Here is a 27,110-nt window from a genome sequence, read left to right as displayed (position 1 = left end):
AGAATATACTTCTTAAAAAGCAACACTGAACCTACACCAGGAAAATTTTCTAAGGTGAAAAATGAGCATAAATCTATAATTTGCATTCTAGCAGATGTATTTAAGCCAAATTTATAGAAAAAGCTGCTCCTATGGAAGAACACTTCAAGCAAAAGAAATTTGTGCTCAGACCATTGACGAGATCCACAAATTCTATTCCCTCTCATACAACAGGAGTCTATAACAAGTCTGTAGAACTAGTGAAGAATAAACCACAGCTGGAAAAGCAAAACCAGCTTTTTGTTTTGCTAGTCAGCCAAATCATGAACATCATGCTTATGACAAAACAGAAGTCATTAAACAGCACAAGACCATGAAAAAACATTTTCAAGAACCAGGCAAAGAAACAAGGATAGTTCAGAAAGGTGGAATCTCTAACTCTGGTTCCGTGTCACATTCCTAACAGAGAGCAGAGGGCAAGAGCAGCTTGCTTTCTCTTCCTACTTTGAAACCAGCAAATACAATGCATCAGAAAAGTAGATACAAAACCTGTAATTTCAAGCACACAGACCTCACCCTGAAAGGTATCACATCCTGTTAATACTGAATACAACAGTAACAACTCATTCCTTACCTTAAACTCTTGCACACACTACCAAAGTTTCGATTATCAGAAGGAATTATCAAACACTATTTTACAGACTTCTAAATTTCTTCCACTGAGCACTCTGCCTGGAATGGGAAAGAGCTTCAGCTTATGTCAAGGATCACTGTTCCAAAAAGGTACACTGGGATGGTGCCAAGCCACTGAACCAGATTTATTTCAGAAAGCAGAGCTATAACTTTTCTACTAGACAATAAAAGCTACTGCTTAAAGGCAGTGATTCTCAAGCAGCTTTCCAACTGCAGCTCTTCCTACTCTTTGTCATAATAAGCCCTAATTCTGCCAGCCCAAAGGCAGAACACTTTACTTCCTCTGAGATGAGTGACTGCAAGAGCAGGGGAAGGGCAAACAGGATCATTCCCTAGCACACAAAACAGAATTAAGTCACACAGAGTGACACCAAAGTTCAAAAGATACACAAAATGAAGTGTTAAGACCAGATAGGAACGAAAAAGGGGTGGGGGGAGAGGGACAGTAAAAGACACAGACAGAAACCAGCCCACAGGTGGCTATACCTGATCCTTTCTACTCTTCAGAATGCTGCTGTTGATGGGAAGTTTTTCACTACAGTCAATGCACTATGAGTTCCCACAAAGCCACTGTCTTGCACCCACAAAACAGGACAACTCTAGAATTTCTGGTTTAAATTGAATTAATATTTCATACTATCAAGTTTATGACTGTAAAAGTTCCATTGTACGTCCTAATAAGTAAATAAAAAACTTAAATATAGGATATACATCTCACATATTACACTACTTTAGATATTTACAATGGGGGAAAAAGTGAGGAAAACAACCCTAAACATCATGTGCTCTTTACATAAAAATTGCTCTAAATTACACTCAGCCACATCAGCACCCTTCTTAAGTTAACACACAGAAACACATACTCTACAGAGAGCAATATAACAGGTTATTTTTTTAACCTGAATCTACTGCTACCTTTCATCAGAAATTAGAGCTCCATAAAAGTTTTCTTAACTATGAAATCTTTTGAAAGCTTGAGTACTAACAGTGTTTTAATACATTCTATCATCTGCTCTTGACTTTGAATCTGTCATCAAGCTGCCTGCTCCCTCACCCTGGACAGGTTTCTCTGGTGTGCAAGCACTGTTATCAGGCATATTCAAATCAGTAAAGCACTCAAGTGTTGCAACACAGGTTAAAGTCAACACCATAAACACCATTCCCAACGTGCAAATTCATAGCTTTCAGCCTTCTCTGTAGTGTGCTGAAGAAGAGAAAACTTACTTTTGGCCTGTTTACTCTTTAAAAATAGATACTTTAATAGAAAGTGAGCACTTCTGAAATGACTGATCCTTAAGACTTTGCTTCCGCTTTCAAAAATTCTAACCAAGTCTACTTTTCCCTATTTATGGAATTGATACTCAGGGGCTAAAACAGAAACTATTCTAAATCAGAGAAACCAAAACCTGTCCACGTACATATTTCCTCCCTCCCTATCTGAAGGCAAAGAACAAGCAACTCCAGATCCATAACTTAGTTAAGAAAAACAAAAAACTGTCGTACAACTATTTGAGGAGAAGAGACCAGGCCAAAGTCTGGGAGAAATCTTTATATATGGAAGCAAGTCTGGGGGAAAATTATTCAAATATGAATTAACTTTGCACTTACCTGAGAGGAAAATGAAAAAGTATCTGTAACTACCAGCCTTGCTCTTATAAATCTCTTAACTCAGAACTACTCCAAACATTAGTTTTCACAGCTGTACTGTATCACAGTTAAGAGCAGGCAGGCTTTCAGCTTACCACTGTTACTTGACTAAAAGGGGAAGTTAAGCAAATCCCAGTATCTATTTAGTTAGTCTAGATTAATGTACTTCTACTTTTAAAGATTCTTTCATTTACACTGTCTCTAGATAGCTATAATTTCAAAGAAATGCAGAAAAGTGTTCTTAATTGGCAAAGAAGTCTTGGAAGTTTGTTCTTTTCCATGGCAGAAAAGAGATAAAAATCAAGGAATGCCACTCCTGGATGCTTTCAGTGAGGAGACAGCATACAAACAGTGAAGGCAATTTTGTGGTACATATATGAACAGGCAAAGAAAAAGGGTGAATTCTATACATCCTTGTAGGTGAAGGGAGTCTCCCACTATATTCTACATACAAAACTACATTCTATATACAAAACTAATATTAAACTGGCACAACTGTACAGAATTCAAAGGCAGGCATCAGGGAAATCAATCTCATGTTACTCCTGAAGATCTCTGACAGTGAAGATTGCTTGTGACAAAGATCACAGGATTAAATTTATCTCCAAACTTTTATTTAAAGCATTTGCCTTCACAACTCTGATGGGAGGATATCATATAAGAAGTACCTGCAAGACAGTAAGTGCTCCTACCTTAAAGGTCTCTTCTGTCACAAGACCTGAAAATGCCCATTTCTCCTCCCAACAAAAATAAGAATAACTGGCATGAACTGCCAGCTTTTTCTTTCCTTGAAGAATATCTAAAAGCAGGAAGGATGCTGGAGTTTCCTAGCACAGTTACAGGCACAACCCATTCAGGTCCCCATAAGTAACCTGTCACTGACAACCTTTTATTGAAATTGGATTAGTAAGAATTACTGCTACTTCTTACAAGCCTGATACCATCAGAGGAAAAGCCTTGAGATAAAAGGTTTTGACACTTCAAATTGCTGAAATTGAAAATGAACATAATGAATAATAAACTCTGAACATAACTACTACAAAGTTATTTAGAAGGAGCTACTGAACAGAGGTAGTGGTAGGAGGCAATATTAACCACTTTATCACAGCCCCCCTTATCTTTTATTGCTGTACAGCACAGAAAGGTTAGCTTTGAGAAAGAATGAAATTTTTAAAAAATTATAAAAATCAGGAGGGGGGAAGGCTGTCATGCTGAGAACACACAGCCATGCTGTAAATGATGTAACTGGTTCCAAGAAAGCAGCTGTAGTTACAGGTTATGTAGCAGGCTGTCTTTTCTCCAAAGTCAAAACTCCATCAATGTCTGTGTTACAACAGAGGAGCTCTGCCTGTCAAGTACTTCCAGGATTTAACAGCTGTACACACAACTTTCCACCATCTAACGATTAAAAACAATCTCAACTTTCTTGTTTATAAATTAGAGTTAAAACTGCAACTTTCATCAACCACCTTTAATTCCAAAGGCATTGCCATCCACACCAATGCTTCAGCCTAGGCACACAAAGCCCTTCACACAAAGCATGACACTCAGTCAACAAGTTACAGTTACATCCTCAAACAGATTTCAGTTTTACTTTTCATGTTTATTCAACACAATTCCTCCCAACTCCTAAGAATAAATCAAGGTTTCTTTCCATTGGTTTTACTTGTTAAAGACTGCAACACCACAGAGATTGTCAGCTCTGCCACAGTGAACACATACCCAGTGAGACTGTCTTATCTTCTGAGTTTACACACCAGAGATTTATTATCAGTTGAGTTTTAGTTTGGTTTCTCTTCTCCTTTTTCTAACCTTCCACCTTATCTTTCATACAGCTGAGCCTAGACCTTCTACTTAATGTCACTTCAAGCCGTATCATGAGAAGAAAAATACAGTCCATTCTCATGAGACAGTTTTATATGTAGATGTCTAAAGTCAGGTCTAACCAAGTTATGCTTAATGAATACTGAGATAAAAAGAAGAAAAAAATATTTTTTTCCTTGTACAATACAGAAAACAGCAAAAAGAATTTGCTGCTACGCGTAATTTTTTTTTTTTTTTTCCCCCAGACACCTTTTACAGGACTGTGCCAGTTACTTTAACAGTAGCCAGCAAAATGTTCTGTGCAGTTGGGACATCATTTCCTGCTCATCTTTACACATATACACAAAAAGCTGCTACTCAGCAATCAAAATCCTTGCAAGCTGAAAAAAGTCACTTCCAAATACTGCCAAATTACTGTTTCAGTTACATGCACAATTTACATCAGTTTTATACTAAGATACAGTTTAGAGTTTGTGTTTCTTTGTGAATATGACACAACTACAAAGACTGTGATTCCTAATTTTATTTAAACAAAACAGGCTGTCAGCACTATCTGGGAGACTGATACTTAACTCAAATTTGCTTTGAGACAGCAGGTTAATAAACCAAGGTCTTAAATAATGGCTACAGTGCAGAGACATATCACATTTGGAACAGATTTCTGACAGGATCAGAAATACAGCATTGGCTTGAAAGAAATCTGATCCTGGAAGGATGTCCTGCTTAACTTCTTGGTAGGACTTTTGCTTAACATGAAATGCAAATCAACAGTACCTTGGATCTTAAGGATATTCCACAACTGCCAGCAATACATATGCCTACAGTTTCCCAGGCTACTTTCCCTGTCAGCACAGAGAATATATAAAGCATAATGAGTATGAGTTAAACTCTAGCTTTCCTTGACAACATGTTATTGACTGCCTCTGATGGACTTCAGATTAGGCCAAACTGTTTATCATTCTTAGCTGGAAAAAAGTTCATTTCAGTTCTCCTGGTTGAGAAGATTAAACATTTTTGTTTGTGCAACTGCTGCTTCTTTCCTAATGGTAAATGAGGGCAAAAGCTGCACAACAGATCAAAACATTCACAAGTCCAAAAATTATCTTGCTTTAAATTGTGTTTCTGAGTCTGAACTACTCAACAGAGCAAGATGAAAACAAGTAACCCAGACCATGAATGCATAATGCAAAATCAACACACATCACCAGATCAGAGAAACATTTCAAAACACATTTTCCCAATGCATCACTTCCTGCCAAGAAGCACAGAATCAGAATGGTTTGGGTTAGAACAGACTTTTAAAGGTCATCTACTCCAACACCCTGCCATTGGCAGGGACATCTTCAACTTAATCAGCTTGCTCAGACCTGGCCCTGAACCCACCTGTCCCAGTCTGGGGTTTCTCCTTTGCCCCGAGATCACCCCAGAGGGACATGCAGGTGGTTCAAACCCTGGTTTTCTCTGAAGCAGCTGGAGAGAGATTGTTGGGGATGGTTTTCTCTTGTTCCAAGGATTGTTTATTGTTTCTTATCTCAGGGACTTTTTGCCTGGCCAGCAGGGTCTGCTCAGCCTGGCATCCATGGTGGAATCTCTCTGGTGAAGGCAGGGCTTATCTTATATAGTTTGTACTACATATTACATGTTTACAAAATTTTCCCAATACAATACCATTTTATTAAATGGTCCAACCCTGACCCCATCCAATCCAAGAGTGCCAACGTGTCACCCAACATGGATGACACGGAGAAGGAGGAAAAGGTGTCAACCCCCCAAATTCTCCATCTTGGCCACGTGTCTCTTATCATAAACATTCCCAAAAGTCTATTTATCTATGTTCTAACAATCTAATTTACACTTCACTAATTTTGGTAGCTTGTTTCCATTCTCTTTGTGCTGAAAACTTCCCTCAGGGGCTAGAATTCAGCACCTGTGACACCAGGGTCTCACTCAGGAGTCTTTGAGACCCTTGTCAGGGGGGTTTTGAGACCCCCAAAGAGGCCAGGGTATGCCCTGGGCTCCCACACTACCAGGGATGGGGCATTTACCACCTCCCTGGGCAATCTGTGCTGGTGTTTCATTATTCTCATTGCTAAACATTTCTTTCTTAGTTCTAAATCTGGCCTCTTTTGCTAGTGCAACTGGCCCATGCTGAAAGTTTGGCCCCATCTGTCTTACAAGTTCTCCTTGGGTACTGGAAGGTGCTCTAAGGTCTCCCCAGGCTGAATGATCCCAGCTCTTTCCACCTGCCTTTAAAGAAAGAGTGCTTCATCCCTCTGATTGTTTTTGTGGGCCCCTTCTGGACTCACTCCAACAGGTCCATGTCCTTGCTGTGCTGAGTTCTCCTGAGCTGGACACAGTACTTCTTCCACATGAGGTGCATGAGAGCAGAGTAGGGGGCAGAACCACCTGCTGCCCTGCTGCTGGGGATGCAGCCCAGGACATGCTGGCTCTGGGATGCAAGTGCACATTTATGGCTCATGTCGAGTTTCTCATCCACCAACACCCCCAGTTCTTTCTCCCTCCATCCCCCAACCTGCATTGACACCAGGGCTTGCCTGGACCCATGCTCCAGACCTTGCACTTGTCATTGTTGAACCTCCTGCTGCTCTGGGCAGCAACATACTCAGACACTGTGCAGCCCTCCACATCCAAGCCATTGGGAACCCAGCAGGAGACCTTCCACTGCCTGATGAGATGTACTGGATTCCTTCTTAGTCAGCCAGGACGGTCCAAGAAATGTCCCCATGGGACTGGCACTGGCAGAGGAATCTCCCACTACAGTACTGGCTTCTCTCACTGCCCAGAGCTGCTCACTGCTGGCCACAGCACCCCTGACACCTCCCACACTGACCTGAGTCTCAAGCAATTCTGTACCATGAGGACATGACCCCGGGAGATGTGATGGGATGGAGAGACAGCTTGTCACTGACCCAGCCTGGGAAGCACAGAACACCTTTCCAAGCCCACACAGGAAGTGCAGGGTCCCTCAGTCAGCACTGGGGTGGGGGAATCAAACCCACAGCAGAGAGAAGGTGGAGCTGGGGGGCTGGGGGTGGGTAGGAAACTGTGGTGTCGTGGGAAGTTGGTTGTGTTACATTATTTAAGTTCTTGCTGCACCTTGACTCTTCATTTTTTCATGTAGCATGCTGAACTACACGTAGGCTATTAACATCACAAAAAACAAGCAAAGCCGCCAAAATAGCTATGAAAAGTCAGTTTACACAAACTGTGTTTTTGTATTTCTTGTATTTTAAATACAAACAGGAATCACTATAACAAAAAACTCTGAACTACATCTGCTAGCAGTAAAACCCCACTTTCATGCAGCAATACCCATCAAGTTCCGTTTCACACAGATCAGTATCAACAATTAAGTTTTCACAGTATTCTCACGAAGTAAACACTAAAACACTATGGCACGAAAAAGTAACCACACAATAAATACAGCACTACCTTTATACAGGATTGTACAATTCCATACTAAATAAGACTAACAGGGTAAGTGCAGCTGTGTTTGAGAATTACAGTAGCTGTCAACCAACAAGTATTTTCTTCCTTAGCCCTCATTTAGCCTCACACAAGCAAAAGAGGGAGAACTTGTTTCTTTTCCATTCAGCAGGTTAATCTGTCTCTCCTGCTGCACACAGTAGCAAAAAATATAAAAATACTCCAACTGAAGCTTAACCCACTCACAAAAATTAGGATTTGCAGAGCAGAAATGCAAACAAGTTAACTGATGCCAGGATGTAGGTGATGGGGGGATTGATTAGAGCCCCACGTCAGCAGCTTTAGAAAATCACCTTCCACCCTGAAAAGTGATACATGCATTCAGCATCTTTTATATAGAAGACTACCACAGGAATTATATGAGATACTGACTTAGGACTACTTTAGTAGTCCTAAGGTACAGGATTTTGTATCTAGTGGCCTTTAATAACAAAAGGTGATTGGCTTCCCTCACTCTCTATTTTTGGTATCAAAAAAAAAAAAAAAAATCACAATCAGTATCACTACCAGCACTACCACTAACTTTAAATACATTGATTTTCAGCACTGATACAAGAATAAGTACATGCTCCTATTTTCACAGAAGTTATAAAATCCACCATTACTTAAAGCTGAATACCCTCATTGTAACTGAAGATTATTTCCTTGGAATATCCTTTGTCTCCATACTTGCTAAAATCCTAAGACAAAGAAAAGCCCTGAATTTTCTCTTTAAATGTTAGATGACCTTGACACTGAACACAGACTATTGCCCATTATACTCACATGTATCACCAAGCACTCACCTAATCCAACAGCAGGTATAAATATCCTTGGGACTGCTTCAGAGGTAATGCAGAGACTGCCTGAATTACAAGTTACCCCTGCACATTTGAGATGAACATCTTCAGCCTCACCAACCAATAGTGACAGCAAATGCCACAGCCCAATTAGGGCTATGTGAGGGGAGGGGGGAAAAGAGCCAGATTTATTTTATAGATATTGCCTGATAACCAGGTGCCAACTTCCAGTGCTGGGAAGAAAAGTTCCTGATTCTGTCAGCCTCTGCTACATCATTTATTTAATATGCCTTTATCACACTGTCTCTCAATTTCCTTAAAATCAAGGTCTAAAGTATTCAGTTTAGTAAACTTGATTTACATTCTAAGATTTTCATAAACCTTACACATCAACTTGGTCTGTGATCAGCTTTTACAAAAAGCAGACATATATGTTAATTTTCTGGCCAAGAAACTAGGTCAACCATTTAGAGAAATCCATGTATCAGTCTCTGCAAACAAGCAGAAGGCAGTGATGGTATGGTGGGGTTTGTTGTCTCATTGTTTGGCTCATCTGCACTCTTCAACCTTTATTAGAAAAACACTGACCTACAGAAGCTTCAAGGAATTTCTTTCATCTATTCCTAAAGCCCTGGATGACTGTATTCTTTTAAATGGCACCTGAACAGATCATTAATCCAACATGGAGCCCACAAGGTTGCAGCTTTAACAAAGGCAATCTTCTACCTCCCTTCTCCTTCCATTTCCACTTCCCTGAAGGTCTCCCCTTTTTCACTTACCCTGTAGTCTCAAACGGGAGCACAATATCAAGAACAAGTATATAAAGCAAAAGTCCTGGATCAGCCACCAACCAGGTCTCAGTCACCTCCCAAACTTTTGTTCCCACTGCCAAAACACTGGGAATCACCACTCTCCTCAGCTGCTACCAGAAACTGCTTCTATGGCTGTGCAAGACTCTCCTCTGGCTCAGAGGTACCACCAATAGTGATTTGTGCTGACTTTTTGGAGGGTTTTTTCTTGGTTTTTTTTTACTTACTATAAAACTTTACTTCGGTATGTTGCCCATCCCCCATTCAGGGGAAAACAAAAGCAGTTACAGTAATGCCATGAAGAAGGTATCTTTCCTGAAACTACGGACTACATTAGAAAAAATGGAATAAAGACACCTCCTGTTCCTTAGCTAGCATACTATTTTTAGACAAAGACCATAAACCAAGAAGTTTAATATTTGTGATCATCACTTTGGTTTCTAAATTTGTATTGAATACAAATTTATTTTGGAACAACGGATGACAGAAATAATCATATTCAGACCTCTCAAGTGACAGTGATTAAAGTATCTGTAAAAATGGAGAACCAGTAGTATTATCATCCCCTGTCCACACTTCTGTTTGCACACAAGGGTCAGCAAACCTGAAACCACCACCTCAAACTCCCCTCTCAGACCAGCAAGGATACAGAGCATTTTGTTCCTACAACCAAAAACACAGGGAAGAAGGGGATTTGACACTCCTTTGGACTGAAATTATTTAAAGGAGGGGGGTAGGTTACTTTTGCTGTAGTGACACACAAGATGTCATTACATGCAGTATCTTTTCCAAAAAGCCAGAACACTCACACTGCTGTGCTCTCCCTGACTGTCATGCACAGTACAGCAGTTCCACACTTATTTAGCAACAATACAGAGCCCTCTGCAAAGGTCTGTTGTAAGTTCAGAACAGGAGAGCAGCCTACATTTCACATTTCCTTCCTTCTGCAAGGTTGAGTCACATCCTTAGAACTCCTTTTAGAAAGCTAAAAAGCCATGGTAGAAGAAAAAAAAAAAAATCCCTTGAACAAAAAAGCCTTGCATTCAGGGGAAGATACAGAACTGTCAAAGGCCACAGTTCAATTCTTTGGCTCATCTTCTGCTGTGTCAGACATGAAAACTGCACACCTTTTTTTCCTGTTAGAAGCAAAACCTGATGCTCTTCACAGCCAGACAAGTTTGTCAAAGGATTTTCAAGATAAATGAAAGGCATTAACATTTATGAGTGAATAATGCAGACAAATTCCTCATTTGGAATACAAATTACTCTATTTACTGCATTAAAAAATAAAAAACAACAAACCCAAACACCCTCACATGGGAGAAATCAGACAGTTCAATTAGCTATAAAGACAAAGCCTTTTTACACAGCAAGTTCAAGAGTATAAAATTAAGATCTGTATTTATTTCCTTTGGTCTCTCTAGCACTTTAAATAAAATCTTTTAAGCCATGACTGCCAGAGATGAAACAGTTCTTGCCTTACTTCCTCTGTTCTACTAACAGCAACATCACTGGGCTAACATGGGTAAGTTCACTGGTTAAAACTACTACAAGCCCTAAAGTTGTTTGTTTGAAGTCTGGACCAGTTTCACAAGCCTATTTTGTGTGACCCAACCAGAACACAGGCTGGGGCAAGCAGAACTGTGAATTTAAGTAAGTCCAAGCTTTAGATTACTACTTCTATTTATGCAATAGACAACTGCAGTTCATTTCATCACACTGAAACAGATGGACCTTTTCAAATCACCTACCCTGCACACCTGTATGATCAGAACAATTAAGCAACTGGGATTAGAGCAGCTTAAAAAAAAATTAAAGAGTATCTCAGATCAGCTAGTACAGCTGCTTCTATTGCATACTCCATCTATTGAATTCTGAAAAGATTATTTGCATATCCCAGACTATTTAATATCATGTGTTTAAATATATATTTTATATTGATGTAATATAAATAGTATGCTTACAAGTATTATGCAATAGAATATGCATTTCTATCCAAACCCTCCAGTGAGTCAGAAGCTGGGCCATGAGACAAATGCAAATATAATCATTTTCTTATAAATATGACAAACAGATAGAACTGATCCCTGTTACCAGGCAAATAGACCAGATAACACATTTTTATCCTTTCTGCTCTGGGTAAGTCAAAGGTACTGATATTACTGTTTCAATCTTTATATGTGCTGCAGTTTTCTATAAATGCAGGTTAGACAAAATATATGTAAGCCAATAGTAAGAGGTGCAAGTCTCATTAGGATGGGATAGTTCTGGGGCAGAACCTTCACAAGTGTTTTCCAAAATAATTTCTTTGTAGCTAGCTATTAAAACAACAATGCAGCATGTTTAAAAACCATGACCATACCATTTCTATTTAAAGATTAAATCAGTCCCACTTTGTAAGGTACAGAGAGTCAACTACTTGGCACAGGTACTACAGGCAAAGGAGGAACTAATAAGTTTCCAGGCTGAGGACACAGCTACTGTGTCAGAGCCAAACTTCCCCTGCAGGTTTCTTTTAGTAAGCAACCTACAAAATTTGGAGGGGGAAGGATATTCACTTCATCTGTTTAAGAAAAAAACATTGTCTTTTTCAAATTTGTTCAAGAAAAATGACAAAAGTCAAGACAGATTTTCAGAATTACTGCCATATTATTAAGAAATGCATAAATATATTCCATTGCAAAATCTCAGGCAGCAGATGCTGAATTTAGCTCTTCTCAAATGATACTAGAGAAGTTTGAAGTATTGACCTTGAAGATCAGTTTCACTGCAAAAGTAAGTTTTTGTTTTGTTTTGATTTTTTTCTGGAAGCACAGCTTTGGAAAAAAGTAGTGTCTCATGGCTCCTCACAAAGAAGAAAAGTTTGCTTCTGCACTATAAACTTTACCCAGACCCAAAAGGAGCATTGTCAGAAATGCAAACCAGACTACTACAGTCTGCCCCAATTACAAGTACTGAGAAACCCTGAGAACCAGCATAAAGGACGAAAGAAAAAAAAAAAAAAAAGAAGAAAGAAAGAAATGAAGCCATGTCCTATTCAACAAGCCACCCCCAATTCTAAAGCAAAGTCCAAAAAAAAAACCTCTCTGGACTCCTGGCCTGACTGGGCCTGCGTTCAGAACTGATAAACAGGTTCTCCATCACAAGCAGGGGGCTTGGCACTAGGTGATCTTTAAGGTCCCTTCCAACCCAAACCATTCTATGAAAAAAGGAAAGTTCAAACACAAAATTCAAACAACTTCCTTTTCAGGCAGTTCTAGCCTCAGCTTTGCAGAGATTATTACAAATATTAATGATGCTAAATGAAAAAAAGTAGGATTACAACCAGACCTACTGTATTACTCAATTAGACTCTACTAGTAGCTCTTTTCAGTTAAAGTTCAGGCTAAACTTTCTGGCTTAGTAGCATTGAGGGGAAGCATAAAGCAGCAAAAAGTATGGCTGGTAAGAGCAAAAGAAAACAAAGAATGCTGCCTATGTCAGATATTTCCTGAAGCAGAAGCAAGAAGAGCCTTTTACGTAAGTGCTGAACAAAGGACGATAAGGAAGGACAGAGCGGTGAGAGCAAAACCATCTGAGCAGATGTAAAACAAGAGCATGAACCCCAGCCCCAGCTCCTTCTATTACAGCACTGCAGGCAGGACACAGCCTCCACATTGCCACAGCAGCCAGCCCTGCAACAGCAGCCTCAGCAATTTCTGAAGCAGAGCACAGCTGACAGCAGCGAGGCAGAGATGATGTTACACACAATCACCGCCTGAGAAGACAGAAAATGCTTTCACGAGTGCCCTCCCTTCAGTGAAGGGCAGCAGATGAGGTGTAGAAATTCATACTCTGGGACTGCCTAAGGCAAGGGGAAAAAAGAATAACCTAAATAAACCAGCTTTTAAATCAAGCAAAAAACTACAGACAAGCACTTCAAAGAATTAGGGTATTTATAAAGCCCTATGATGACTGCTCAGACATATCTAACAAGGCTTACACTCACTGTCTTCATTTTCTTCTGTCCCTGGACTTTTTAAAAGTTTTAGCATAAGATAGAACATTGTCCTTGAAAAGAGATATGCTGAAGTACCAACATAAAATAGCTTATCTTTCTCATGGTTAAGTTATGAGGAAACATGTTGAAGTGTGAAATGAAATTTGTGCTTTTTTACAACACATGACAAAAACAAAACACCAGTCCTTTTGCAGAGAAAAACATTTTGCCAAATAAATACATTTGGTTGGTTTTTTGTAGGGCTCTTTTTTCAAACACTGATTCAGAACCAGGAAATAGACCATTTCTAAGCACAATTGTCCTTCTCATTTTAAAGAAATCGTTTGACTTTCAGCTTTTTTTTAACATGCTAAAATAATAAGACCAAAGATGACATGTTCTCTGAGGAAGTAAATGCTAGGTAAGCGTGGAAGCTAAACACAAATTACTGGAACTTAGTCAGTGATTTTTAGTTCCTTCACTGAAGCTATGGCACATACATCAAAACCACAAAATTATGCTGAACCATTCTGGCAGTGTTGTAAACCCAATGCATTGTGAGAAATCAAACTTTACTGTACACAGCATTTTTTATTTCCTGACAACTGTCAGCAGCACACAGTGCCCTGATGAGGGAGTGTGTGCATGCCTGCCCCTGGCAGGGAGGACCTGCCCTCAACAGATGGAACATGAGCATAAGAAAAGCCTTGTGTACCAGAATAGGGGCTCAAAAATCACAGAAGTATTTTGACCAGCAATTAAAATATTAGTTTCCAAAAAGGACGTGTGGGTTCTACATCAGCTCAAATTTGCTTTGGATATAAACTGCCCTGCTTGAGTAGTGTCTAGAGACACAATCCAGGTGAGTACAGCACAGTGTGCAGACACACCAAGCACATGAGTGCACGTGTGGTGTCACAGATTTACACAGACACAAAAATCTACACACAGAGAGTAACCACCATACAAACTGTATGACTTTATTGCATTCCATCCTCTGGAGACAGGTGGCTTTTGACTTGCTTTTTGTTATTAGGTTGGTTGCTTTTTTTTTCCTTTTTAAATTAAGTTTTATCATGACTCTACTTCCTTTTCTTTTTAGTACTGCTACTCCAGCTCTCTCCTGACTCACCCACACGTAGCTATGCTTCAGCATGTTGCAGTTCATGTTCTTTTATAAAGTGCCACTACAATTCTGACTTGAACTGATGAGACTTGAATTGAATAAATCCACCCACAGAGGTAAAGGTGGGCAGAGCTGACAGATAACATAACTAAACAGACAAAAAGCCTACAAAAGGCCAGAAACAGCATCTGAGGTTCTAATTGTTTAAAATCTTTGTTTATGTGTCCTTTTCCACACAAAAGTACCTCAGGTTTGAACATCAATGTTTGTCACATTCCCAATATCACATCAGAAGCCAGCTGTGCTTCTGAGAAACCCAGACTGACTTTTGAGATTAAAACCACTCCCATGATCATTCCCTTCTCTAACTTAAGACTGAAGAGAGATTTGCAAACAATGAATGTCACACTTTCAAGAGAGCAAGTTTCCACTAAATTTATTCTATAGCAGAAGTAATTCTAGTCCTCCAATCTGAAAAGCTGGTCAGCCAAATATTAACTGAACATAAGCCAACACAGCAGGTCTGGTAAGAAAAGGCAAAACATCACAGCTCGACCAGCAGAGGTTAATGGTCTTTAACAAGGAATGAACATTTTTTCCTTCTTTTTTAAAAACTTTATAGTTTTCTAACCCAAATAAACTTAGTTCATAGTATTTCTCTTAAAGGAGTTTTCAAGAAAAACTGAATTATGAGCATGATTCAAAATAAAAGTAAATTTTAAAAAATTTAAAAATCCACACACATATACCATCAGAAACTCCAAAAAGGTAGCAAAAGGTTTTTTTACCACTCCTGACAGAAGAAACAGCAGTTTTACACTGCTTACCTTGGTTGATAGCATTTCATTTCTATAGGAAGCTCAAGCTACAAGGGTAAAACAGAAAGAACTTACGGGTGCAGTGGTGACAGCAGGACAGAACTGTCTGTCAAATTAAAGAGAGAAGCTGAGCAATGTGGACAACTGAGAGACTCCCACCTGAAAAAGAAAAAACAGCTCATCTCTCCTTCCCTCATAAAGCAGAGAAAGGAATTCATTGCCCATAATTCTGTTAATAAGGCTGCGACTTCTCCATAACACTTAAACACCAAGTAGGTGTTTTTTTACACCATGTGCCAGTTTGGCCCTAAAGCTGTGTGAATACAGTACAGAGCAGGGATGCATCAGCACCGATGTTTAAAGGAGCGACTAACACCAGAGCACAAGTTCTCCAGAGTCACACAATGCCAGAATTAACACTTCCTCATTTCTCTGAGCAAGCAACACAGTTACAAAAGAAGAAACTAGAAACAACTTTGCCTTTTTGAATGGCCATGTCCAGCTGCTGCAATAACCAGCAGGGCAGGGAGCACTGCCCTGCTCTGGCATTCGATCAGGGCAGCTACATGCCCAAAGAGACTGCAAACACGAGTAGGAAGTGTGACGCTAGAATTCCTTATTAAAAGGGTATCATAGTAAGAGAAAAGTAGCAAGTTCTATGGGGATGTGGCTGCAATATGTAAAACAGTCTAAAAAGAGTCAGGTTACAGTAGTTTCTAACCATGCAAAACTAACTTCTCCATGCCTTCACCCCTCCTGTAAAATAGGAAGCAAACTACTTCCTTCTCTCACTAGACCCTTCTGATAATAAATAACTTTACAGAAAGCAGCACCAGACTATCCGTGAGGAAATTAACTGCTTCTCTGGAGCAATGAGCAAGAGCACGGTGCAGTCTAAAGCAATGAAGACACACTGTTGAACACTGACAGAACTAGCACCAGACACGGGGGGATGAAGCAAGGCACTAAGGGAAGAAAAGGCCTACGATTCATGGCTGCTTGATTTCTGCAACTTCTGGACTTTTGAGCACTGCTTCACAAACAAACAGTATAAATTCTTAACCAGGAGATGAGCCCAGACAATTCATTCTTGTAGTTACCTCATGACCAGAATCAGAACCACTTGCTCACAACACCAATTTTTACCACTCAGAGACACATATTAAGCTAAAGTGGTGAAGACGCATTGGCTACTAACGGCAATGGACAAAACCGTTCATTTCACTGTAGTTCCTTCCTTACAGATTTTCAAACTCTACTTTTACCATCACAAGTTTCTTGTCCAACAGACCTATCTGCATTCTTTACAAAATCCTAACTTCTCCCTTACTACTCCTGTCCATCAGCTCTCTTTCATGCATTTTCTTTGTCCAGCAAATCTTCATTTTCCTTGATATCCCCAAGATGCTGGGTGAGAGGCAGCAAAGAGCTCACAACCCAACTCTCTGCTAGTTCATCAGCAACCTGGGCCTAAGTCACTCCCAAATTCTAATTCATATTCTTCCTTGCTTTCAACCCAAAGCAAGTTAATCCTCGGAGTTAACTGCCATCTCTCCTCTCCATCCAAACCCAGTCCTTCTTCCACGCTGCCTGGATACATGTTTATTAGAGCATGAGTTTTCATAGGATTGAAATGGGGTCAAACTGAGGCCCATTCTGGACAGGGAGAAAAGGAAAGTGAGAAGCATCAGCAAAAGCACTCTGCTGTAAAGAATAGACACACTAGAGTTATTTGAAGAGCTGTCAAATTTTAAGACTCCCGTTACAACATCTGTTCCCAAGCTTCACTTCTGGCAGTTACTGAAGTCGTTTGACTGAAATTCCTTTGAAAACCTGACACAATATTAACATCAATATTATGTCACACTCAAAATATTAGGTCTTAATCAACAGACTTTTACACTGCCATTTACTAGACTCTACTGTCAGTCACACCTCCAGTGAGTTTCCTACCAGGACACAATTCCACCCATGTTTATTAAGAAGCCAAAGTTCCAGAATAATGGTGAGTTTCCCCGTAAGAACTTTAAACACTGCTAAAATAGTAAATTTCAGAAGAGACAAGAAAACAATTTGTCCTTTGCTACACTAGTTCAAAGTTCTTGTAGGACTGCCATCCAAACTTCAAAGTTGGAGATATGAACTAGATTATGCTACTCTATTACACCTGCTAAAAATAATTTCAGTTCTGAATTAATTCTCTGAGATGTAAAGGTAAGCATTTAATATTTTAATGCTTAGGAGAACATGACTTTAGTCAGTTATACATGGGAACAAGCAAAGTAGCCATAGCAAAAAATTTCAAACCCACCATTACAATTCAATTGCCTGTTCAGCTGACAAATTCACATCTCCCCACACAGAAGCAGGAAATCTAAACTCCGAATCAATTAACTGCTTCCATAAGCAATCCTTACACAATGCTCTCTTGTCTGTATGATCTTCATTTATATAAAAGGTCAGCAATTTTATCTTTGAAATGAAGCCTCATGAAGTCTAGTGGTTACTTATTTCACTTACACCTTTGAAGGGAACAGTTTCAAGTAACAGTATGTCTCAGCACATAAAAGGTGCATATACAACAAGAAATGAAATGTCTTTTCATGCCCAGAATGCAGTTTACCTAAGAATTTTCACTTTCAAGGACGCTAAACAGGAAGGTTTTGTTTAAACAACAACTACCCCCTCTCAAAAAGAAGAAAAACAAAACAAAAAAACCACCCAAACCCCCTCCCAAACCCAAAAAGCCCCTCCAAAATAAAATAAAAAAAAACCTGCTATGAATCTATTTCTTATTAATTCTTACAGCTTTTTTTTTTTTTCCTAGAATAACGGTGCTAGAATTCAGAAAACTGTCTGTTTTTTTGTTTTTTATTCAGTAGAAGGTCAAACTGATTTGTACATCAGAGACTGAAACAAACACCTTTGTTGTGCAACACAAAAAGGCAAGAAATCAGTTTCCAGGAGGATGTTACCCTCCAGACTACTATAATAAAAAGGAGAATGAGCCATCATCCAGTGCCACATCTGACTGAGAGAATACGTAATTAGATCTAACTTTTGAAGTTATTCAACTGCTACAGCCACAGAAACGGGGCTTTCCAGTCACCTAATTTACAACCAGGGCTCCTAGGAACTCATCTATTACCTTGTGCAGCACACCAGAAAAAGTTACTCACGCTAACACTCCATTTAATTTAATCATCTAGTACTGAAGGAGAACCAGAATTGCCTCATGGCTGAATTTAAGTCTTTTGAACTACGCCAGTTAAACAGCATTTGCTCACAGAACTGCCTCCTGCTACTGGGGAACATTTAAGCCCTGTAGTCTGAAGTAAAAAGTGCTTTTAAAAATGTATCTAGGACAGTGTTCTGCTGTACTTTCTTATGTATAAAGTGATTACCAATGTAAGATTTTATTTTTTTTTTTTTTTTTTTGCCTGGTGGACACCAATTTCAGGTAAAGCATTTGCTGATGGAATCAGCCTCCCAGATAAATGTATTAACTGCCTACAGGATGGAGCTTTAGGTTTGGTGTGGGTGGCAGGCAGAAGGCCTGTTTTGCAAGGCATGCTATTTTTGTAGCCACAGCCACACCAAACTGAACAAACTCAAATCTCACAAGCTAAGCTGTCCCAGACCCAGTCACACTGTTTGCACAGGGACCACCTGGGAATCCCAAGTGCTGCAGATATAAGCCAGAGAATCAGTCCAACACTTAGCAATCAAGACCACAAACCATACAGCATTTTCACTCAATGGGAGTAAAAGAACAAAAATACATCCTCCCATACAAACATTATTACAGAAAACTAGTTTTATACACTTGAAGATTGTACATAAGTACAATCTCTTCGTTGCAGAGGTATTTAGTCCCCAATTTTTCCTATAGTCCCACAATGATTTCATGTAGTAGAAAAAAAATTGGCAGGTTTAGTCTGTCAGATTGCCCAAATGCAGCATCAGAACTTCAGGTTAGTGCAAAGAAGACGAACAACAGCCTTTCCCAAGACACAAAAATTAGTCAATACTTTTTTAAGAACTAGAATAATAAAAATTCTTTTTTCTAGGTGCTGAAAAAGCAATCCTAAAGAACATTCAAAGACAGTAAGTCTGGAATCAAAAATAATTTTACAAATCAATTACATGGACAGCATTAACATTGTCAGAGTTAACCAGAAATAAATTACTAAACATTTCATCAATATCACCATATTCAATAGTGACAGTAAATTAAGAGGGCAGCATAAGCAGACAATGAAGGCTGCAACAACAGATCTGAGTTCATGAGACTGAGCAGGACAGGCTGAACCCTTACCTCACAACCATGACTGCTTTACAAGCATTCTGAAATTCAAATGATCATCAGTGAAAAGCCAAAGAATGCAGCATTTTCCCTACACCTTTCAATTACACTTTGCCTGTAACTAGTTTCACTATTTCCACAGTGAAGATATTCCCTATACATCAGCTTTTCATGTGACAGAGAGGACAAAATGCCATTTCTAAAAAGCAGAATGCAATTAAAACCACAGGGGATGGGGAACACAGGAGAAAGTACTGCAGTTAAAAATAGTTTCAGCTTTACCTAGTCAATTCTAAAACTGCTCATTGTTTGTTGTTGGTTTCTGTTAAGCTCTGCTGTTTATATGATTGCAATACATGTATCCCCAGTAAGCACTGGAACTGCAAATGTAAAACAGTGCCTATGTAAGAGCCTATTACTCTCAGCAAATTTTAGACAGTTGGAAACACTCTGCCAGCTGCAGCAGCCAACTTGTGGCACTCGAGAGAACATTCCTGAATCACAGATGGGGGGAAACAGAGGTGATTTTATAAGAGATTCTGAAATTCAAGGCAATCAAATAAGTCCCTGTCTTTGTAAGCATGAAGAGAAATGCAGATTTCTCTACACTGGGTAGAGGTGTTAAATTTTCCATGACCATAAGGAAGAAAATACTGATATTCCTAAGGAAAGTTTATATGGTCATAGATTAATAGTAAAGGAAAACTTAAGAGGTATGCAAGAGCACCATCCATTTATTTAAAAGTGCTCTTGAGATACATAAACAAATGGGAATAGAAAAGACATCAAATGGTACGGACAAGTGGCCAACATTAATAGCTGGAAAATTATTTGCATTAATTCTTACCCAAGCTAACTGATGCATGTATTTCAGGTGTGCCAGTGCTTCAGGAGCCCAGTGCTTAGCTCTCTCCAATCCAAGCAGAGCTGCCTTCATATCCCCAGTCCTGAACTCTCATCACCTCTGAAGCCATGCTGACAGACTGGAGGGATTCAGCTGGACCAAAATGACTACCAGGATGACTCTCTGCATCCTGGAGCTGGCACTGACATTCAAGCCTTGTGTGGATTCAGCACATACACATTCATATGAACTGCATGCCTTGCCTGTAGCACATTTGCTTGACAGCTGATAATCCATGAGATGCAATTTGACAACACTCAAAATATCTCAGCTTTGAAGATGTATTTTCAAACATTTTTACATGTCTCAAAAAATCGATTAGTAATGTACTTCAGGGTAGTTAACATTACTGTAACCAACAGGAATCATTCTTCTCAACTTATGCCCATCTACATCAATGACAGAAACTCCTGGTATAATTAAAGAGAACAAACCTTTAGGTAGGACAGGCAAAGGTGACAACCTTGACTTACACTAGTGCCATCATTTCCTAAAAACCTCCAACCAAATTAACTACAACAGCCACACACAAACCTGCTTAAAAAACAAATCCAACTCCTTGCACACAAGCTTTAATTTTGCCTGTCTCTTTTACATCAAGATATGCACTGGTTCCATCTATGCCCCCAGCTGGCAAGCAGGAACAAGAAAAAGGGGACTGCAGGCTGTTTGTGTGTTTGGATTCTCCAAGCTACCCAGCAAGAGGCAAAATAATCTGCATTTATGTTTACCATGCCAAAGCAGCTGCAGAAATCCAAAGTGGCCCCTACATATGCTTTTCCAAATGACAGAGACAATTTCTGTTACTGTATTACTCAATAATTCAGTAGTTTGCAATACAAATATTCCCCACCCTTCTGTCTCTTTACAGTATTAATTCCAAGAGTTTAGTAAGCACTGGTGAGACTTTAAGGTGCCCCCATAAGTGTCTTTAAACTATTGCATTCTACTAATTTAACAATTAATTCTTTTGCAAATATATATAACTACTGATAGACACAATAAAAATTGATTCCTTTTTGCTCTTTATCCTGAGATTAAGACTCACACAAACCCAGATAAAGGGATAGAATAGTTTTGTATGTAAGAAGAAAACTGGCTGACACCAGGTTGCCACAGCCAGTGCTAGGAAGGTTTCACAGGAAGAGGCAGAGACTTTCAGAAGACAAACTCTTCTATAATCTGTCCCCTCAGGTGGCCCCAGCTAAACTGCAAACAAGGAAGAAAATCTAGAGCACCTGATGACAAATGGAAGTTGTATAACAGATGGGATCAAGTTCATTCCATATTTTCATATAATCATGGTACTTCTCGACAGGGATATTTTAAAGCAGATCCTGGGATCACTTCTTTCCACAGCCCCTGCTCTCAGACAGCTAATATATGCAATAACAAATCTGACAGTCTGACTGGGATAAAAAGCTATCTTCTCTCCTACTCAAAGCTTCTGTTTCAACAATAGAATACTCTCTCTATGCCAGGCAAGAAACAATCAAACTTCATGTAACAGCAGTATCTTATTCATGTGGTTTGCTGTTAAGCCTGCCACACAGAACCAAAGATACGTTCTGTAAAACAACACACCTTGCTAAATAAAGGTATTTGTCAGAGGGAGCCTTTTAAGTCTGAATCCATGTTCCAACCTTGACAACAGTAATCTCAGGTTATTTACTGTCCAACACCCAAATCTGCCACAACCTACAACAGAAAATGCTGATCAGCTAAAAAGCTGTACTTAAAGTCCGAGCAGTCACTGCACAAAGAAGATTCCGTGTCAATGAGAGGGGGAGAGAATTTGAGCAAAAGAGACTTTGTAACTTTTACTACTGGAAACAGTAATAAGGAAGAACCCAGATTATCAAATCAATCTGGAAAATGTTTTACTGGTTTGAGGATTAGCATACATGCTAATGTACACTTGTATTTCTATATTATGCTACCAGAAACTCAGAATGACATTTTAAATGCTAGTAAGATTCCACTATCATAGCAATATGACAGCTGTCACACTGTTGCTGACTTTTAGATCCAGGATGCTTACGCTATGGAAGAGATAAAGGAAAAAAAAAAACCAAAAAATCTTCAAAAACCTTCATAACACATAGTCTCTTGATTTCTTTGGGGTCTCAAATGTTTATGTGAAGAAACTTCTTGTATTTTTTTACCAAGTGAGATATGACACTAGATTAAAAAAAGTAACAAAAAATTAAGTTGCAGGCATCCTTATTCTCGAATTACACGGGAGAAAATTATAATGCAATTAAAATTTGATTTTTATCGGCTACATAATGAATAGGTTAGAAATAACACTCTCCTGTTACAGACTCCAAATTCAACTTAACCCCACCTGGAATTACATCCCCAGCACCACAGCGCTGCAGACCAACCTGCAGGATACACCCTAACCGTGACAAATTTGCAGCGATCCCTGTGCTCCGCTCCACCCGCTGCATGTTCAGCCACACTCCGAAAGGCTGAGATGTCCCTTCAGGAGCTCTCCCCCTCCCGCCGCTCCCGTTATCCATTAGCACTGTCACTCCATCCCTGCATCCCGGGGAGCCGCCCGCGCTCGCACCGGGAGCGGACCAGACCCCGCGCCCGCCGGGGGCAGGAGCCGCCGGGCAGCGCAGGGCAGCGCAGGGCGGCCGGTGCCCGGTGACCCGCGGGCTTCCCCCGGACAGGGAGCAGCGGCGGCGCTTCCCCGCGCCCGGGGCCCCTCCGGGAGCGCGGGGGGAAGCGGCGGCGGGACGGGAGAAGTTGCGAAGCGCTGGGGGAACGGGCAGAGCAACAGCTGGAGCCGGGCGGGGAACGGGGGCCCCGCGGGAACGGGGCGGGGGTCGCGCCGCCGGCGCCGCGGGAAGGCGGGGGATGCGGCGGCGAGCGCCCCGCCCGGCCCCTCCCGCCCTCCGCGCCGCTGGCACTCACCGAGCCGCCCGCGCGCGGCGATGCGGGACCGGGATCCGGAGCGGGACCGGGAGCGGAGCCGGAGCCGCCGCCTCCCCCGCTCGGCCGGAGCAGCGACGGAGCGGCGCGCGCGGGTGGCGGGAGCGCGCCGGGAGCGCGCGCGGGCGGCGGGAGCGCGCGCGGGGAGGGGGGAGCGGGGGGGAGCGGCCGCACAGCACCGCGGGCACCGGCCGTGCGGGCGGGCGTGCGCTGACCCGGATGTACCGGGGGCCGCCAGCAGCAGGTGACTGCGCAGGCGCGCCCGGCCGCCAGCGCACTGCGCATGCACCTGCTTCGACTCCGAGTGTCTCGGGCACGGGCGGGAGGGCGAAAGAGAGGCGGGCGGGCGAGGCGGAGAGTGGGGCAACCCCTTAAAGGGGCCGGCTCTCCCCGCAGCCCCCCAGGAACAGCTCATTAACATCACTCAATCAACATTATCCATCGCGCCTTGAGCCAGCCGCGTGATTCTGGCGCTTTTTAAGGCCTGCCTCGGGGGTTTAAAGTGTTTGCTGTTGGCAAAGCCAGCTTGGGAAGGGAGATGGGGTGCTCCTTCTCTGGGAAAAGTGGGACTGCTGGCTTAAAGCCGTTCAGAAATGTCTTCCCAGGTGGATCACAGCAAAAATAAATAATAAAAGAAATGTGGAAAATTCCATCCCTCAGCGAGCACTGCCAGAGCCCCATACCATTGCTCTCCTGTTGATCCTGGAACACTTTCCACCTCGACCTCCTCAGAAACACAAAAGACATGCACGCTGTGTTTAAAAATCAGAAAAAAACCCCATGTGGGGTTATGGGGTTATTTAGCCTGGAGAAAAGGAGCCCCAGGGGTACCTGATGGCTTTCTACTATCCCTGAAAGGAGCCATGTGGGGGTCGGTCTCTTCTCCCAGGTGACAAGAGACAGGCCTAGAGGAAATGGCCTCCAGTGGCACAGGGAAGGTTTAGATTGCATATTAGGGAAAAAGAATCCTAATAGAAATGGTTGTCAAGCATTGGAACAGGCTGCCCATAAAGTGGTGTGGTCACCAGCAGTGGAGGTGTTTAACAGACGTGTAGCTGTGGCACTTGGGGACGTGGTTTAGTGGCAGGTTTATGGAAGGGCTCAATGATCAGAAAGGCATTCTCCAGCATAAATGATTCTAAATGACTCTCAACACAAAAGCATACTTTAAGAACATCCCAAGGACTTAATTACATGCTATCTGCACAGGGCCAGGACTGGGACTCAGTCTTCCTTGTGGGTCTCTTCCAACTCAGCATATTCTGTGATTCTCTGATTTTATGAAGGTTTCACCTTCCATATCACACCCTGGATTTTGCTATCTCCACACACAGACAATGCACACCCTGAAATGCTTCTCCTGCTGTGGATAAATTTGCCAAAGCAGGATTGCTCTAATACCTTGTTTTAGGGCTTGCTGCTCTAGTAAAATTCCACATAGACCTATTTAGAATGAAAAAATTATAAGTTCTGCTGTTTTTGTTCTGCCTCGGTTTTGGGGGTTTTTTCCTTAATGTTACCTAGAATACAGCTGTGATCAAAGGGTGTTTCTCAATCTGAAAGAGACAAACCAACCACCTCACAGTCCAACCACAGAACCCTGATAGCAGTTTGTTAACTGCCAATTGAGAAAGCACAAAAATGGAAAATAGCTCAGAGATTTATTTATATGTCGGTGTATTTCTGTTTTTATTTTCATACCTATATATATGTTGACTTTATCTGATAAACTTAGAATTCAAGATATATGAATTGAATATAATAACTTTAAAATATTTTAGCTCAAAGAGTATCCTGGGATATGAAGGAAGCCATTTGTGAGTATAGTTCAGCTGCAAAACCTGTTTGGTGAACTCAAAGGAAATCACCACACTTGAGTTTTGGTCCCTGGGTAGCAGTCAGGCAAGACCAGGGCTGGTGTACCACATACCTGCCCACTGCCTTCACCTAAGCAGGGAAAGGGGAGTGCTCAGGCAAGCTCTGGAGGCTCTGATTGCTTTGTACAGACTGCAGCAAACAGAGGAGATGTCAAAGAAGATAGAAAAAGGATTTTCACAGAAGCACCTTCAGCAGAATGACAGAAGTTCCAGTTCTGTCTGTGTGTGTGTGAGTGGCTGAACAAATGCTTGACATGGCTTTTCACTTCTGCCAGAGAAAGGATTTTTTTACAGTGGATACAAATTTTGAGGTGTGAATTGATGCACACTCCATTCTGAGATGAGGCAGGTTATTACCACATCCTCATCTTCTCTAAAGTCCACAGAGCTTTACAAGTCTGTGTGTGAGGCAGGAGATGATCCAGGTCCCACTGAACTGAATTCAAGGAAGAAGGATTGTTCTCTGAGTTAATGTTGAACTCGTTACTGTTTGGGTCTCTGCCAGGGGGTCTCACCTGTCATACTACAGAACTTTGTCCTGCTACACAGAACTAAAGAACTACACACAACCAGCCTCAGGGATGAACAGGGTTTTTTTCTCATAACATTATAAAGCACTCGGGGCTTGGCAGGGTGGGGTTAGATAAAAAATTTCCTACCAAAACCATGGGCAGGTTTATAATAATATGTACTCTTTAGGGTTCTCCAAAATTGCAAGTTTTTGTAACCTTTGATTTGGATCTCACATCTTTCAGAAGACAAGAATGCCCAGATACTGAGCATCACTGATGCTTTAACAGCAGCTGCACATTAAGACATCCACATCCCACATAATAATTGAAGCATAAAAAATTACTGAACACTGTGGAAAATGCTGCATGACTAAAAAACACAGCAATTCTCTATTAGTTCTGCCTTCACTTTTAATTTCTTAACCGCTTCTTATGAATGCAAAATTATTTTACTAGGCTATCAATAAATATTAAATAATAATATTAATATTATTACCAGGAAATAAATATTAAAACTCTCCCCAAGAAAACAACCCCCCAAAACAACAACAGTAAAACAGAATTAAAGACTGTATTTGTCAGTTAGTGTCACAGAATAAAAGACTGGTAACAGAACATAACTGTTCCTATAATGCTAAATGCCTGAGGATTTTGTTAGTTGGTGTTAGGTAGGTATATCTGACAAGAAATAAAACAGGTCAGGGCATTTTCATCAAGAAAAGATTAACAAGCTCTAAATGTACTCTTGGATGTATACATTGCATATATGAGTGTATATACCAGTGACAAAAGATGACTTTATATATGGATGGCCAGATGGATAAATAAAGCCACAGGAGCAAAGCTGCCCTCAGGTGCCACGCACTGTTGTGATACTTGGGCTGCTTTTCAACCTAATGGTAGCCTAGGGGAGAGAGTCCAAAGGGAAAAAGAAATGACCATCACCCTGAGCCATGTGAACTCAGCAGGGACCACTGACAGCAGCCTTGTTTGTTTTGGGGAGGAGGACAGTAATAGCTCCTCCATTACATGGATGAAAATAGAAAGTAAACATCCTTTAAAAGATTATTCTTTTAAAGAAATGGTTAAAGAGATGAAATTTCTTATGGAAAATGTCAAGAATGGAAGAAAGGCAGCTTTTCAGGGCTCCCTTGTTACATTGTTGTGGTTCATAGCACCTTTCAGTTCAGATAAAACTAAAGTCAAGTGCCACAGTAGTAGATGAGAGAGTGCAGTCACATTTATACCACAGACTCCTCTAGGGCTTTCACTGAGATAGTACAAATCCTCTGATATGAATGCTGCTCTTCAGAATATAAACAGTTGTAACAAAATATGAACGATCTACATAAATTTACAGAAGCACAGACAAAACAAAAAGCCAAGGTCAAACCACTGGATGCTCAT

At 40.9% G+C, this 27,110-nt stretch overlaps 1 protein-coding gene across 5 annotated transcripts in view; it reads right to left on the bottom strand.

Annotated features, from left to right (window-relative positions):
• CYRIB (CYFIP related Rac1 interactor B) overlaps positions 1-23,559 on the bottom strand; it is a 75,682-nt gene extending 52,123 nt beyond the window's left edge. For all 5 annotated transcript variants that reach the window (XM_079301139.1, XM_079301141.1, XM_079301138.1 and 2 more), the window contains exon 1: positions 23,297-23,559. The gene's annotated coding sequence lies outside the window, so the exon portion shown is untranslated. The remainder of the gene's footprint in view (positions 1-23,296) is intronic.
• Positions 23,560-27,110: the final 3,551 nt, after the last annotated feature.

The sequence above is a fragment of the Erithacus rubecula genome (assembly GCF_903797595.1).
Source record: "Erithacus rubecula genome assembly, chromosome: 3".
In the NCBI taxonomy this organism is placed as follows: domain Eukaryota; kingdom Metazoa; phylum Chordata; class Aves; order Passeriformes; family Muscicapidae; genus Erithacus; species Erithacus rubecula.
Note: the sequence above shows the minus strand (reverse complement) of the source record. Positions and strands in the feature narration are given on the sequence as shown.